The sequence below is a fragment of the Cupressus sempervirens genome, chromosome 10 (genome assembly GCF_028749045.1).
Source record: "Cupressus sempervirens isolate cs-2001-9-10 chromosome 10, ASM2874904v1, whole genome shotgun sequence".
Taxonomy (NCBI): Eukaryota; Viridiplantae; Streptophyta; class Pinopsida; order Cupressales; family Cupressaceae; genus Cupressus; species Cupressus sempervirens.
This window is the reverse complement of record NC_143127.1, coordinates 168,498,052-168,512,366: the sequence shown is the minus strand read 5'-3', so window position 1 is coordinate 168,512,366 and position 14,315 is coordinate 168,498,052.

The window sequence follows — 14,315 nt, the reverse complement described above, 5'->3', positions numbered from 1 at the left end:
ATACTTCATATGATTTATTTCTAGAGAATATGCATGAAATAAATAATACTAATATAACTACTTCCTTGAAACAACAACTATATCATATCAATATGATAATAGAGGAAATTATTACATTGTGCTTCATGAGGATAAAAAAGTTAAGAGATCAACTATCCACCATCGGTAATATAGTTGACAACAAATAATTAACGATGTTGGCTTTGAATGGACTCCGATATAGATCTTGAGAACATTTCATTCAAAGAATAAGTGCACGATTTAAACTCCCCAAGTTTGATCATTTGAAAATTAACTACATACAAGAGGAGTCCAAAAACATCACTAGAGGAATTGCATTAAACTCTCAAAATGATTATAAGAATGTTCTAAACTCTTGTGCACACAAGAAATGAAAGAAAATAATTCAAGAGGAAGAAAGGAAAAGATACAAGCGGAAAATGATCCTTTAAGAGAAAGATGGACCTATCTAAAGTACGTTGCTCTAGATGTGACAAATTTGGACATCTTGCAATGAAATGCCCTAATAGGTTGAAACCTCAAGCTTCCATTACCAAAGCTAATAGAGTAAGCTCAGATAAGGAATTAAAAAGACTTGTGTCCTATTTAGCCCTTTCAAGACAAGTATCCACCAATCTAAACACTTGGGTTATAGACAGTGGAGCATCTCATCGTAGGATTCATAGAACACTTAGATAGCCTTGCATAAGACTTAGATGAGGAAGTCACCATTGGGGATGATTAACTATTTTGTGAAAGGAACATGGATAACTTTAATAAAGCTCTCCTAGAAAAAATATGTAAAATGATGGAGAATCCAACATTATATGGGCTAGAAAATTTTCATCTTGAGGGCAATTTTTTAGTTCCATGCAGGGAAATAAAACATTATATGTTGGAAATGTTTTCTTTCCCTAACAAAAATCATTAAAAGTGTAATGAATTAAAAAACTGCTTTATGGTACATAAATAAATGGTGGTAATTTTTTGGGTTAGCCGAAAATGATTTTGAAATGTGAGAGGTGAGTTGATTATTTAGTAGGGAAATACATAATAATGATCATGGCTAATCTTTGGTGGTAAACTAAAAAATTGTTTAATTTGAAGGAGAATTTTCTAGGTGGAGTGGCTAGCAACCTTTAAGTCTTTATGGTTTCCAAGTATAGTGATTAGTGTCCACTATTAATAATGTCACCAAATTATTTGTCGTCACTTTGGTATCATTAATACATTATTATTATCAACTGTTGATTAATTGAAGATCAAAAACATAAGATGTATTTTGGGGCCAATTAGTTAAAAATACCATGAGCTGCATAAAATTCTCTGAAATGGAGACATGTGGAAATTTTTGCATGACAACCATTAACTGGAATACAGTGAAAGCCATATCAAGGTTAAAATCATAAATGTAGGATTAGCAATATAATTAGTACATTCCAATAAGCTTGGAAGACACTCTAACATTAATGCAAGTACATTTCCCACACTTCTGAATTAATTGGAAAACAAAAACTAATGATATGAAAAATAAAAAATAATTAAATGCAACTACTATTTAAAGAGTCCCTTCGATTCTTCTGTCATTATCAAACTCTCAATTCTATTTTTTGTTCTTAGTTCTGGTAGTTTCATAAGTTCTTAGGTTTAGATTTGATTTCTAGTTCAAAGATTAGAGTCATGGATACACCAATTATGTTGAGATGCAATACAATGGATCTGCAAATTCCTTTTGGGGATGCTATTAGAGGATGTGCTTGTTATAATTTGCAAGGAAAACTCCATTAGGCCCTTTTTCCACTATGCTTTGTTCATGGTCCTTGGCCATGAATTACTAAGAAATGAGAAGAGATACAACATGTCCATAGACATTACCTCCCTCTTTCTTGTGTCTCTTCTCAACTTGAGAGGGGAACAACTCACTAGTAAATTTGGACCTAATTTTTGATGTGAGGTGGTCAAAAGTTTGACTCTTTAAGGTAAAAAATGATGTCATTATAATTTTGTTGAAATTTTGATGCACTCCACAACTATCAATTTATCAATGGATCACTCCATCAAAAATCATCCTCATCTATGTTACAGGGTGACATTAGACAACTAGTATGAAATGTCAAAATATTGTGTGCCAACCAGAGTTGTTTAGACAAGTATGTTATACCATCAATGATAGGCCCTGTTGAAATAGCGATGATAGCCAGAGTTGTTTTGAGAGGTTTTTCATACCAGCAATGGTAGGCCACATCAAAATATTGATGACAATCAGAGTTATTTTGGTGAGTTTGTTATACCATCGATGATAGGCCCCATCAAAATATCGACGACAACTAGATTTAAAAAAAAAGAAATAGTTTCACTGTATATTAGGATAATAATAGTCATGAACCCTTACTACATCAAAAAGTTTGAAGACTTGTTAGATGGGTCAAAAATTTGGATCAAGTCCTTTTACAAGAATGACTTTATAATTGTGTATGACTTATATCTAGGTCAAATCCCTTTGCATTGGTGTTGGACGAAATTCTCAAATGATTGCATGGTTGGGGCTAGTGTTTAATGCCAAGTGTCAACATTATGTTTCCATGAATGTTATCCAAGATTGGTTGATGAAATTGATGAGTAAAAATAGACTCATATATGATGGAAAGATTGTTATAGAAACCCTTCAAGGCTGGGGATACACCTTCTTCCTATTGACATGAGAAGCCTTCAAAGTTTGACACTAGACCTGAGTGCAAAAAGAAAAATTTGACGTGACTCTGAGGGGTTTTCAAATTTGAGAGTGAAATTCCAATGTCTACAAGAAAACAGTTCATTTCAGGAGTAATAGAGTTCATAATAGGGATGCATTTCCTCATGAGCAACAATTTAAATCACTATGTTATCTGTGGGAGTTAGACAGAGAAATATGAAACTAAGGAGTTTATTTGAAGATCCAATTTTCTAATATAATTTGTATGATTAATTAAAATAGGTGTTTGGACCATTTCTAAGAATATTGCAGAATGTAATAACATTCTAATTTTAAATGCCAAAGCTATAGATGCTATTTCCAAGTATTCTAGAAAAATATGGGATCTCTGTTGGGCATGGGAACTATAGTTTGCATTAAACTTAGAAACATGACATTTGATCATTGTAATCAATTAAACACACATAAACTTGCAAATCTGAAATGCACATCCTTGCAAAGAAGGAGTACTTATGTTCCTAGAAGCATGACAAAGGTCTTATGCTTAAAATAAGACCTTAAGAAAAACAAGAAGTAATGCATATGTAAAGAAAAATACCCATTATAATTCTTATCAATTTATCTCCATGACAACAATATCATACCATGATAACACACAAGCTTCAGATAAAATACTAAATAGAATGTGGCTTACTTCTCAACATGTACAGTCCAAACTCCCTTATATAACTTCAATGTAGGATTACATAACTCTTGTTGCACACAGCCAAAAAGTAATAATGTCAATCAAAGAAATTTTGCAATTTCAAAAAGATAATGCAAGAACAAGTCTGAATATGCTTGATTATACCCATCTCTTCCCAAGCCTTGTAAATTGTAAACCCATGACATAATAGACTCATTCTCAAATGACACAAAGAAGTTAGTTGCTCATGATATATGTATATTGATAACCAAATACTTCCTCCTCCTTGGTGGACAAGTGTGATACACAATCCATTGGTTAAGCCCATTGTGTGTAATCCAAATCATTACAAATTGCCCCTTCCACTCATAGTGAGAAAATCATATGTTTTTAAGAACAGAAATAAACCATGATATATATAGCAAGTAATTTTTTGCAGATTAGAGTAATACCAACAACCAATGAATTCATGGAAGTACATGGATTCTAGAATTAGTTCCATTATGTTTTGAAAATTTGATTGTTAGATGACAACTAATGAATTTCATAATAGCTAGTAAGAGAAACAATGGAATGGTAGGCAGGGTGAGATGGCGGAGTAAGGCTTTGAATGTGTGTGTGTGTGTGTGTGTGTGTGTGTGAATCTACTCTGAATATGAATGGTAGCCACATTTTTAGTACAACCACCATGCATTAAACAACACTTTTCTTCCCCTGTTGGCTTGCAACTCCACATGTCAACCATGATAAACCATAAGATTTTTTAGGAGCTCCTTCCAAAGATATAGTTTTCTAATCTCAAACACTCTAAAGAAGTTGACAAGGAAGAAGATAGAAAACACCTTCCTTATCAAGTATATAAAATAACTGCTAACTAATTCCACATAGTTAATAACCTTTTGCATATAGACAATTTTTAATCATGATTCATTCTAGACAATGTTGGGTATTGATCATCATGCACTGCAATCATCCTTAACTAACCTAGCTAAGCTCAATTTCCATACTAAACCATATATACCAAATTAAGAAATGTCATTTATCTATGATTGGGATAGAGTGAAAGGGGCAAAGATAAAGATAGAAAGTTGTGGATCAGATATAGATAAAGAAATATTGAAAAATGAAATAAAAGAAAGAGTGAAAGAGGAAGGAAGAAATATGAATGTAAAGAGAGATAGATATAAATAGAAATATAGAGAAATACATAGAGAAACAAAAAGAGTTTTGAAAGACAAAAATGAAGGGAGATAAGTATATAGACTAGAATAAAAATAAATAGATAAAGAGGAAGAGATCTATAGAAAGATATAAAGGAAGATAAAGAGTGAGCGAGGGGGATCAAGATTAGAGGAGAGGCTAATATATGTGTAATTATAATTTTTGTATTAGTAGTCAACAAAACAAGAATGTTGTTTGTATAAAATAATAGTCCAAAAGGCATTTATGCAACTATGTTAGTTCACTGTTCACAAATACATTTTTTTTAAATCTATTTTTTAATCTAACAAAAATTTCAAATTCAAACTTCTAAGTTATCAATACCTTAATAAGTAATTCATAGTACTTATGTTAAGGCCATTTTAAGGTGTTCACTTGGAACCTGCTATGTTTACCCACTAAATGTAAGTACCATGTTGGAGACTTCAAAGTTTGAGCATCCCCATCTACAATAATGATAATAATGCATGTGAGAGACAATAATGACATGATACAAAAATAAGTTATAACTAAAATGCTTTTAATGGGGAAATTAAAACTACTAATATTTTAACCAGATCATAAATTAATAAAAGGGATTGTTAGTGCAATAACAAATGTCAAGTATCATTGTCAAACTTGGGTACTCCAACTTAAGTTTTTTAATTTTGTTGCTTGGTATCCTGCAACCAAATAGAATGAAATCATGATCAACTAGCATTTATAACAACAACTTTAAGAATACTAAGATTAGCATGTTACCATTAGAATTACACTTATCATCATCATTTAAAGCATATTTATATGTTTTGACTGATATAACAATGCATTGAAGGGATCGTTGAGTAATGGAAAGAAGAAAAGAGAGAAAGATGAGAAGAGGAAAAAATTGTGTGAGGAAAGGAGGTAGATCTACACTACCAAGAAAGAGATAGATAATGATGCTTGATTCCATGGAGAGGAAGATGGGTTGAAGTAGAAAAAGGATGAATAAATTGAAAATGAGTTGGTTCAAGATCTGTATGGTTCAAGATCTATATGGTTATTTATTTAGTTTGAAGTGTGCCTTGGGAAGGTTTGGATCCTTTCATGTGTCACTATTATGCCATAGTCACAATATGACATTCAAATCAGATTGTGATGGAAATGGTGAAGCTTCCATTGGGATTTTGTTCATAAAGCCTTTGTAATCAGAAAATGAGTTTGATCCATCTGAACCTATTTAGAAGGTGTTATGATGAGAATTAGTGAAGGTTTATTCGAGTGTCAAGTTGGTAAGGCTTTTGGGAAGAATTTATGGGACCATATATTGTTTTTTAGTTTTGATAGGTTTAGTTTTAGCTTCCCTTAGTTTCGAGAATCCTTTTATATTATGTACTTAACAAGGACAACCACGCAAAGGTGGAAGCTCATTTGGCCTCTTCCCCCCACCCCCCCATAATAACTCTAAATTCCCATTAAAAACTAAGTAAATATTTCATTCATTCATTTTAGAAGTATATCATTGAATCATTATAATCACATAACATTCATTAACATTTTATATAATCAATTAATACATATAAACATCCATCAATAATTTGTGAACATATCGATCATTATATTCACATAGCATTCATTAACACGAAATATAATTCATTAATTCATAAATAATTCATGAACACATCAATCATTACAAACGCATAACAATATTCAATAATGTGACATAAAATTCATTAATAGGCAACATTCATAAAAATTCATCAACACATTCATCATCAAACAAGGTCTTTAACATTCATTTCTTCATTTCTTTTTTCTTTTTTGAAGATAAAGGCTAATAGGAACATCATGACTATATTGAAATTCTCATGTAGCTCTTGTGGTTCTAGTTTTAGCCTGATGACATGAGGCTTCCTCTTCTTTTTTCAAGGACAAGGCTGATGCGCCCCTACAATAAGAAATAAATGGGTTTAATTCTAAACATTTTTGTTAATGTTATAAGTATTTCATTAATCTAAAGAGCATAAGATGGATTTTTATTTACCTAATAATGCCACATCATCTACTCTCACATTTTGTTCAGCCCCAAGCTCAACATGCTCAACACTAACATCACGCTCAACATACTCAAAAATTATCACATAAACATTACACCAATTACAATTTAAGATGATAAATTTTATTAATAATTACATAATTAATTTTTAATAAAAATTGAATATGTTCCTGTATCATTTTGATGCTCATCGAGGCCTTCGTCATGTGTAGGATCCGTGACTTTGTCATCATGAGTAAGATTTGTGTTGGGAGTAGTAGGTTGCAATGAATTGTTATGCACACATTGTTATCATTGTTTGAAATTAACATCAAATAGATTATTTCTCATGAAGTTCTCAATTTCTATTATTATTCATTAGGCCTATTTACCTATGTGTGAACCGATGCACCAGAATCTTCTACATCTCTTTGGCCACTAGAATCTGTGTGGTGGTAGGAAACCACTGCTTTATAGCCTTGCTTGAAGCTAATTTTTTTTTCCTCCTCTGTGGGTGCTAGACTAAATTCAATGCCGTGCATTTTTTGCATAATATCATCAATATTGAATGTATTTATTATTTTTAACTTTATGTAAAAAATTGATATAACATTTCATTTACTATTACTTACAAGGCACGCGTGAATTTTCATATATCCACCAAAGCCAAGATGGTGTTGACGAACCTTCTCTTTCCTAACTTGTGTAGCCTTTGATGTGTCTTGAAGCCTGTATATGTAAATTTAGAAATATGTTAGACTATATAAATCCACAATCACACTTCTAAACATATCTATCAAAATTCACAATGCAAATAAACACACCATTGTTTCCATACTATGTTGATTTTAGGGTGGTACAAATATGGTGCAAATTGCATCTTCCAATTTGTGCTTAATGATTCAAGCATGTTTTTATTTTCATAAGGATTTTTGATGATTGATAGAATTATAGAACTTTCTAGGCATGCAATCTACCATAAGTTTTAGTGTTTGAACAAATGATGTACTTCCAAATAGTTTTGTTAACATCTCGTGGTTTCCATCATTTATTAATCAATTCAATTTATGACATATTTGTTGTATTCCAAATGAATAATAATATTATTTTTTATTTTACAATCACATGAGCATTCATTTGTGTTATTGAATAGCGTCGGCTAAGGACTGCAAATTGTATATGTATGTGTGTGTATATTTTACATACACTCACATACATATATAAATCAATTTGATATTATATCTTAAATATGATCAACCACTTCATATCAAACTAACATAAAAATCTGTACATATACATACATTCGATACCAAAACATGATGGTCTTATAGATTGATCCAATATGCCTCTTTATATGAATAACATATTAGTCACAATTAGTTAGTACTAACTAACTAATCTAATCATGTAGAAGATTAGATTAATTAGTTAATACTAACTGTATACACTAATCTAATATGCTAAAAACACTAATTTAATGAAAGCATTTAGACATTAAACTACTATAACATATAAGAGAGACAAAGACAAGCCCTTAATTGAGAATACGAACCATCAAGAGGTTCTCTCAATAAGGCATTTCTTGTTTTAGGGATGAGTCTATTTGATAGTTTTTAGGATGTGTGCTCAAAGCTTCAAATTGCTTCAATGGTGGAGATGGAAGATGGCAAATTGGTAGCCTTGTGAGCTCTCAATTTGGCATTATAAGGGTATGGTTGATGGCTTTTTTTCTCAAACTAGCATTATAACTTTAGCTTTAGGATTGTGATAAAATGACTTGGGAGAGAATTCCTTAAATAGGCAAAGGGCTTGAGGGTTTGAGGGATAAGATGCAAGGATGGAGAAAATCTTATGGAGGGCTTAGATTTCATGAGAGGAAAGCACATGGATTGTGCTTCCTTACAACCAATCAGGGAGTGACACATGTCACAGGGTGAGTGGGTGGAGGAAAGGGCAAGGATGAGTCAACAAAGGAGGCTCAATGCCTTAAAGACCCTCATAATGGCTTGTAAGAGCAATGAATGGGTTTGTAAGAGTCTTTTATGGCTTTGCAAGAGCATTCATGGTTGCGTGGTTGAGATATTTTGGAGGGAGTTGAATTTTCTTGGCTTAGGAAAGTCTTAAGCTTGCTTAGGGAATGTGACAAGGTTGGGGGGGATTAGAGGTGATTTAAGATTTAGATTAGGGATGTTAGAGATATGCAAGTGGATGGCATTCAATGAGGGTGGGTGAGTTAGTAGCTAAGCTTGGTTAGTATGGGTGGATAGGGTGGATTAGGCTAAAATGGAGGTTTAGAGATAGGCTCAGGGTAAGGATGAAGACCTTCTAGAAGAGTCTAGAATTTTCTAGGATGAGGATAAAAGTTTTTTAGGAAATAAATAAAGTTTTATTTATTTCATGGGTTTGGGTTGAGGAGATATTCATTAAAACATTTTTAATAAAAATGAGGATTAATATTTAACCTTAATTAAATATTTTGGGTTGGGATTAGGGGTAGGAAATGATGGGATTAGCCTTTAATCGAAATTAAAGAAGGATTAGAAAATTTTGGAAGAGGTTAGTGATCTTAAGAAAATTGGCCAAGTTTTGGGCAAAAAATAAATTAAATATTTATTTTGAGATTTTTGGTCAATTTATTAATTAAATAATTAATAAATAAGGAAAATAATGTTTAAATAAGATTTAAACATTTTTGGGAGGGATTCCTTAATTAAATATTTTAAATTAAGATAAAGAGATTTAATGGCATAAAAATAAATAAATAAATAAAATAAATAAATAATTAATAAATGATGATGTCATCAGAGATTTTTTAGAAAATAAAAATACTTTATTTTCTAAGGGATTTTAGGTGTCTACATTTTGCCCCTCTTTGATGTGATGTCGCAAGTGGCATGGCATCAAAGATAAGAAAATAAGATGCCCAAGGCTAAAGCAGAAGAGGAGAGAATGGACTGCGAGATGCCCTCGCAAGAAGGTGGTGGGAAGAGAAAGAGAGGCTCAACGGCTTCTTGAAAAAATCAAGAATCTAGGATGAGCAAGGAGACTTAGATTGGCAACAAGAAGGGGCTGAATTAGCTCAAACTCTCACTATGGGAGAATGATAAAGGGAGGTCAGAGGCACAAGAGGAAGCAAGCTTAAGACTTCAGGGGAAATGGAGGATGAAGGAGTAGAGCGCTATAAAAAGAAATCCAAGATAGGGAGAAGGATGAGGGGATTATAAAAGCTGATGCAACAGGATTTCAAAGAGTCAGATTGGTGGTAGATGGGTTTCAAAGATCCCTAGGACTAGGATTGTGGATCTCAAAAGATGAGGCTTGGTGGATTGATTGGATTGGTGGATTCCGAAGACTAAGATTGTGGATCCCTAAAGCTAAAAGTGAAGATTGATTCTGAGAGATACGATTACACAAGCTAGGGTAGGAGAGATAGATGCTAGATATGGATGGGGGATAATGGAGATGAAGGGATTCCATTGAAGCTTTTTGAGCGAGGGGATACTTCAAAGAGAAGTACCACCATGTAGTTGAGCACTAGATTTGCTATAGGACTGCTGGTTAATTGCCAAGGTTACCAAGAACATCAAGGCCTTTTTACTAACTATCCAGAGGACTGACGAACTGACTCAAAAAAAACACACAAGGATTGCCCTAGCATCACACATGAGTCTCGAAGGAAGCAGCATGGAACCGACACTGGGTAACCCACAAGTAGAAAAGAAAAACAAACAAAAGACCTGATCAAGACCTTACGCTCAGATTGCCCCATTCATAGTATACCATGATATGGAAGATTGTGGCAACCTTGAGGAGGGAACAAAAAGATTGCTTGGAAAAGATATTTCAAGACCCAAAAGGGAAGATTCCAAATCAAAAGTAAGCAAAAATCCAAAAGGGAATCGTTTGCCAACGAGATGGGTAGGACGAGGTACTAACGGACCAAGATCAGACATGAGAAAAGCTATATCTTACAAGGATCTATCGGAGAGCACCTAAGCTGATGGATCTAGATGAGTGATGCGTCTAGCAAGCTGAACTAAGAAGGGTAAAACTTTGGTGATAGGAGATCTAGCTAAAGGATGCATTGGAATAGCTAACCAAGGGTTGTGCGATGTGTGCAACATGCTGATTAAGGAGGAACTGACATGAAAGCTATATAGATACAATGGTACTAAGCTAAAGAGGATGTACAAGCTAACAGACCAAGATATGTTACAAATGTACAAGGTTTTTCATGTTTTGGTTTTGTGAGATGGAAATTTTTGTGAAGGGTGGGATGTTTGTAATAGTTGATAGGCAGATAGGTAGATGGTTTGCGAAAAGCTTAAATGAAAATGGGGTTCTTTGTGTGCATGTGATAGGATAAAAACTAGGATACAAGCTTGTATATAATACAAGTTGGAATATGGTACAAGATTTGGACAAGATTTAGATATATGAGCTATGATACAAGGGATGATACAAGATTTAAAAGCTGGGATACAAGATTTACAAGCTGAGGTATAAGATTTACAAGCTGTACAGGAGGTATTTACAAGCTTCATTAGATTTTGGATATTTGGTTGGAACACCAACGGAACAAGCAGGTGTTTTATGGGATGGTGGGTGAATGGATGAGGGATAGGATAGTGATAGATAATGGATTAGTCTTAGTACACAAGGCTCCTGAATTATCAAGTTTTCACTAAGGTACCTATCGAAGGTGCTTGAATTGCCAAGTTTTCACCATTAGACACTTATTTCTCTTTACTATTTTTTTTGTATTTTTCAAAAGCTGGGTATACCAAGGATCTTCAAGCATAGAACTTCTTGAGATGAATGATGTTAGTAGGATCATTCAAGAGTTCTCCTTCTGGTGTATATAGCTTATAGGCTTCAGAGCCAAAGGATGTAGTGAGAACATAAGGACCAAGCCAGGTAGGTTCAAACTTGCCTTTCTTTTCTCGATCTGCTTGGACTTTCATGTTTTCTTTGAGGACCATGTCGCCCGGCTGAAAGTGTCGTGGAAGCACCTTCTTGTTGAAATTCCTTTTGAGACAAGTTTGATAGACTATGAGATGATCATATGCTTGCTATCGCTTCTCATCTAAGAAATCTAGTTGGGTGAGTCTGGCAACTCTATATTCTTCATCTGATATTTGCCCTCACAAGGATATGCGCAAGGAGGGAAGTTCAACTTCTATGGGTAGTATCGCTTCGGCACCATAGAATAAGGAGTATGGAGTTGTTCCTGTGGATGTACAGAAAGAAGTTCGATAGGCCCATAGGGCTGAATTTATTTGTAGGTGCCAATCATGGCCGAAATCATTGACAACTTTCTTTAGGATTTTGAGGAGGGTTTTGTTAGTTGCCTCTACCTGGCCGTTACCTTGTGGGAAATATGGGATAGAAAAGCAGTGATGGATGTGGAGGGAAGTGCATAATGCTTCCATGTTGAGATTTTCAAATTTACCTCCGTGGTCGGTGAAGATGGTGGATGGGATGCCAAAGCGGAAAATAATGTGGTACAAGATGAACTTGGAGACCTAAACTCTTGTAGCTGAGACTAGGGGGACTGCTTCCACCCACTTAGTGAAATAGTTTGTAGCTGTTATTATCCATTTATGTCCATCAGATGAGAGAGGTGTGATAGTTCCAACTAGATCAAGGCCCCAACAAGCAAAAGGCCAAGGTGGTGCAATAGGCTATAGATCCTGTGCTAGAGCATGCACAAGATTTGTGTTCTGCTGACAGGGGAGACACTTTCTGACAAAGTCACAAGAGTCTTCTTCAATGGTAGGCCAATAGTAGCCTACTCTAAGGATTTGTCATGCTAGGACAATACCACTCGTGTGGGCATTACAAAGTTCAGAGTGTACTTTTTTTAACACCATTGCGGCCTCATTTTCATCTAAACATTGAGAGAGAGTATCGTGATAACCTCGATGATATAGGGTATTGGCTATGATAACATAGAGGGATGATTTTCGGATGAGGTTTTGGCATTGGGTACATGTGAGGTGAGGGGAGATGATACCATCTTTAAGGTAAGCATGAATCTCATGGTACCAAGGGGATTGGGGACCAACCAAGATACAAACACGGTTTGAGTCATCATTCGCATAGGCAGGTGTGAGGAGCTACTCGACTAAAAACTCATACTGTGTAGCCGCTTGGGGAATTTTCAAGAGCGAGCTGATAGTAGCCATAGCATCCGTTGCTTTGTTCTGCATTTGAGGCACTTGTGTAAATTGAAGCTTTGTAAAATGCTGGGTTAGCTGATCAACTAGCTCTTTGTAGGGTAAGAGCTTTTCATCTTTGGTTTGATATTCATTTAGGGTTTGCTTGATGATGAGCTAAGAACCACCAAAGATTTGTAACTTAGTGATGTTCCATTTTGCAGCTATCTTTAATCCTACTATGAGAGCCTCATATTCAGCTATATTGTTGGTGCTAGGGAATTGTAGCTTGAAGGCTTTTGGAATGTAATCTCCTTGAGGTGTGACCAACAATATTCTTGCCCCTGATCCATGAGATGTATATGAGCCATCAAAATAAAGTTTCAATGGGGGCTGTTCTTCAATTAGACATATATGCTCATTTGGAAATTCTGTGATCAAAGGATATGTATCTATTAGAGGTGCATCAACTAGGTGATCTGCTATAGCTTTCCCTTTGATTGCCTTTCTGTCCACATACTTGATGTCAAATTTGCTAAGGAGCATAACCCATTTGGCCAAATGGCTTGTAAGTGCTATTCTAGAGAGCATATACTTGAGAGGGCCTATCTTGGAGACTAGTTGGATGGTATGACTTAGCATGTAGTGGCGAAGCTTTTGAGTTGAGAAGACAACTGCCAAACAAGCTATTTCCATAGGAGTATAATTGAGTTCATAACCAACTAGGGTTCTATTGATGTAGTAGATGGCTCTTTCTCTGTCGTAGTCATCGAACTATGCTAGAAGTGCCCCTAGAGTAGTAGGCGTTGGTGATATGTACAAGAAAAAGGGATGACCAAGAACTGGTGGAACCAAGATAGGGGGATTGATGAGATACTGCTTGAGATGATCAAAGCTGCATTGACATAAAGGATCCCACTTGAAGTTTTCATCCTTCTTCAGTAAATGTGCAAATGGCGTACACTTATCTGCAAGCTGGGAGATGAAGCGCTAGACAGATTGAAGTTTTCCCTGAAGAGTGCAAAGCTATCGTAGTGTCTAGGGAGGAGGCATCTCTAAGATAGCCTTGACCTTCTTGGGGTCAATCTCTATACCTCGTTTAGAAACTATAAAGCCTAGAAGCTTGTCAGATGTGACCCCAAAGACACATTTCTTGGGATTTAGCATGAGATGATATTTGGCTAACCTATCAAAGACTTTCTCCAGGTCAGCAAGATGATCCATGAAGGTATGAGATTTGACCAAGATATCATCCACATAATCCTCCAAAATGCTATGGATAAGATCATGGAAAATGGTTGTCATAGCTCTTTGATAGGTAGCTCCTGCATTCTTTAGGCCAAAAGGCATCATGTTGTAGCAAAAGGTTCCCCAAGGGGTAGTGAATGCTATCTTATGTTGATCCTCTTCTGCAATCTTGATTTTATTGTACCCAGAAAATCCATCCATGAGGGACAAAATTTCATGTCTAGCTGTAAGATCTACAATCATATCTATGTTGGGCAAGAGAAAATCATCTTTTGGACAAGCTTTGTTAAGATCTCTGAAATCAGAGCAGATTTT